The sequence below is a fragment of the Monodelphis domestica genome, chromosome 1, assembly GCF_027887165.1.
Source record: "Monodelphis domestica isolate mMonDom1 chromosome 1, mMonDom1.pri, whole genome shotgun sequence".
Classification (NCBI taxonomy): Eukaryota; Metazoa; Chordata; class Mammalia; order Didelphimorphia; family Didelphidae; genus Monodelphis; species Monodelphis domestica.
The window spans coordinates 461,974,292-461,978,342 of record NC_077227.1 but is presented as its reverse complement, the minus strand read 5'-3'; positions in this window follow the sequence as shown (position 1 = coordinate 461,978,342).

The following is a 4,051-nucleotide window of genomic DNA, read 5'->3' as shown; positions in this document are numbered from 1 at the left end:
TGGACATCAATTGAAACCAATGAGAGTAGCGATTTCTCCGGTCTCGGGCAAATGAAAAGGAAGGGATTAACCGGCATCTCGGTCCCCGCCTTCCTTCCACCCGCCTCTAGTCCGCACTCCATAGTGTGGTTGAGCTGTAAGATTCCTCCTCTAAGGATGAGAGGTGAGAAGCATTGCTATTCTCGTTTTCTATTGGCTAGAACGTGTTGATTGATGAGATGGGCGGGGAAGAGGAGGGGTTTCTCTTAAAGGGGCTATGATAGAGCCGGAGATAAACTAAATTGTAGAGCTATATGAAGATAGGGAATTCCCTATCTAGGCCATGCTGGCGTGCAGCTGAGAATGGGATTGCATCTTGGACACGAATCACAAAAAAAGAATGAAGGAAAAAAGACAGGAAATCTTGGTTTTCCTGTGTCTTCCCCCCCCCCCCCCTTTCTCTGCTATGCCATAACTTTCCTCTGTGACCTTAGGCAGTCTTCCCTCACTGGGTCTCAGTTTATTCTTCCGTAAAATGGGGACAACACCCAACCTCCTTGACCTCCTTCAAAGGACTGCTGCGAGGATCAAATAAAACAATTGTATGAAAGGATTTTAAAAGTATAAAGCTAGTAAAAATTAATAACGGCTTATTTACCATTCCTATATTTAATTAAGCCCATGAGCACATATGAGGAAACAGAGCCCAGAGGTTGCATGATTTGCCCACGATGACCTAGCTGGCTAGAGGCTGATCTGGAATTGGAATCAAGGTTCCCCTGACTGCAAGTCGAGGGTTCTTCCCATCACACAAATGAGGGAAGCTCAGCTTCCATTGTCTGGGCAAGACCAAAAATAATGATAATACCTGATAGTCACATAGCAACTGCTGGCCGATAATTTCCCTTAATTCCCTCCATAAACTTGTAATTCAAGCAGTGCAAGATTTATTATCCCCCTCACCAAAGGAAATCAGGGGAAAAAAATGAATGGATTTTTAAAAGACTCCTATAATGACTCTTACCTCACCTTACCCTTATTATTGTCTTCAGCATAGCACCAATGTAGCCCCAGACCAAGAGCAGAAGAGCTTCCTGGGCTGGAGAAAAGAAAAGAACTAGGACAGCTAGGGAAAGGCAGTGGATTCTCATTCTCCAAATATATATATATATATATATTTTGTATATATATATATATATGTATATATATATATCAACATATTGCTTTTAATTTATTATTACTCAGAAAATAATATTACAATATAGTGTTTTAAGTAGCTTTTATTCGGTAGTAGAGAAGACATACTTTGCATACAAATACAGGCAGAAAAACAATTAATACATAAACTCTCAAAGTAATAACAAGAAAAAAACCAAATCTACAACTGAACTGCAATATTCAGGGATATTTATTTTTCTTTCATTAAAAATGGATGCTTTAAAAAAGGGGGGATGCTTTTCTTTTTCTTGGCTATAGTATAGTAATGGAAAAGCAATAAACTTTACAGAATACAGTAACATAAAGCTTATGGGGTGCTCAGGGAGGAATAGTATCTCTGGTATGGAGGGCTTGTCCTGCCCTCCTAGGGCAGCTCTCCAACCTCTGACCCCCACCTGACACCCAGCTCTCACTTGTGGCTCCTAGTAGCTGCTAGCATGTGGCAGTGGCCACACCCCGGGGCAACAGCTTAGACAGGCCGGCTAAACCTTGTGAGAGTAGCCATTGGGTTGTCGTGGACCCCTGGTGAACTAAGGCCTTGCTCACCCAGCATGTAAAGACTGCTTTGGCAGAACAGACGGAAGAAACCAATAAGAAGGTTCAACGGCTGAGAGGGCGACACAGTAAAGCACTGTGCAGTGCTTAGGGCGTGTTGGAGCACAAAAGACAACAGGGCCATCCAATGCAGCTGAGGAAGTCTCCAGGTGTAACGATTTTTCATGCCATTGGACCCAGGCTTCCAATGCCGAGAGAGTGGGACTGTCTCTGTGCACTGACTTTTCCACTTAAATCTTCATGCACAAGTATCTTTGTGCACACTCATCTATCATAGATGAAAACACACAAAGACAATCGTCATCCTCGGTTACTGAGAGACTACTACTATGAATGAAGATGGGTTTGAGGTAGAAAGGTGGTTATGCCTTTCCTCTTATATTAAATAATTTTTCTTTTCAAAATATGCTGCAAACAGGCCCCTATCCCACCCCATCCAACTTCTTTCAAAAGAACAAATTTTGCTAACTTTAAATTTCCTCCTGAATCTTTGAATCTCTACATATATACATACATATATGTGTATATCAGGAAATTAATATATTCATGATGCCAGAGAAGGCAAGAAACAGTTATCAACTTGGAGAACTGCTTGGATCAGACCTATAGAACCCTCATAAAGTAGCAGCCCCAAAGGGACCCCATAAAAATAATCAGTTGTTCTCCCAGAATTAGAAAAACAGATGAGTCTGGTTTATTCCAAATTTTTTCAGGAATTCTTTTCATATTTAGTCAGAACTAGAAAGTGCTTTTGAAATTATCTAATCCATTTCACTAAAGTGGAGGGGGAAGTTGAACAGGAGACTTGATAAATGAATGAGCCCCTCTACTCCAGGACACTACCACCCCATAGAATCACAGAACGATCAAGAAATTGCACCCAATACGGTGTGTTATTGGGTTAAAAGAATCACAAGACTTGGGCTGCATTGTTTTTCTTTTGTGCATTGTGACAAAGTTTTCTACTAAATAGCTGGAGACTAGCTTACCATTAACTGGCCATGCCCTGGCAGCTTTTAAAAAGGTGGTTTGGCAATTTGGAGATAGTTGAAGCAAGAGAGGTTTTTAAGGACTAAGTGGTCACGCAGTCTAAATAAGAACAACACTGAAGGAAGAACGAAGCTCTTCAGGAGAGATTGTTACCACTACTAGGTCTGTATCCCAAAGAGATCAGGAAAAGGGGGAAAGGACCTATTTGTACAAAAATATTTATTGGATTTCTTTTTGGAGTGGCAAAGAATTGAAAATTGAGGGGATGTCCACCAACTGGGGAATGACTGAACAAATTGTGGTAAATGCTGGTGATAGAATACCGTTGTGCTGTAAAGAATGATGAACCAGATGATTTCAGAAAAAGCTGGAAAAACCTACATGAACTGCTACAGAGTGAAATAAGCAGAACCAGGAAAACATTGTAAATAGTAACAGCAATATTATACAGTGATCAGTTGTGATATATTTAACTATTCTCAGCAAAACAATGATCTAGGACAATTCTGAAGGATTTAGAACAAAGAATGCTCTCCACCTCCAGAGAAAGAACTGCTGGAGTAAGATTGCAGTACAAAGCATGTGATTTTTTATTTTAGTTTATTTGGGGTTTTGGTTTTATATAAATTTTTTCTTACAAAAATGAACAGTGTAAAAATATATTTTCCATAATAACATATGTATAACCCAGATAAAATTGCTTATCATCTCTGGGAAGGGGAGGGAGAGGAAAGAGGGAAATAGTTTGGATCTTATAACTTTAAAAAACTTATGTGGAAATTTATTATTACATGTAATTAGTAAAAAAAAATCTTCATATTTAACGGGAGATTATTGTTTGCTCTTCTTCTAGGACCTCTTCCAGGGAGATTGGGAAATTAAGGATTTAAGTTCAAAATGAAAATAAAGTATAAAAAAAATAAAATCCAAGAATTTAACTAGTCTTCTAAGTTCCCTTCTAGCTCTAAATCAATGATTCACTGTCCTTGCACATAGTCATGATTAGTTCACATTTGTCTAGCTAAATTGGTATTTGTATATTCTTGGGTTCATTGTATAGTCAAAATCTAAAATAATGCAATTGCTCGATGAAGAAATCCTTACATTAATTCATCAGTTGCTAAGAAAGCAGATTTCAAATGGCTTTATTATAAAGGAGTTAAATCTCTTAGCTATAGAAAAATCAATCTTTAGTTCTTTTCAAGAGCCTCTAGGTTTTTCCCAACCTCTCTATAAGGAGAGGCAACATGTTTTTGTGCAAGGAGCACAATACTATGGAATTTTTTTTAAAAATAGTAGAAAAAAACCA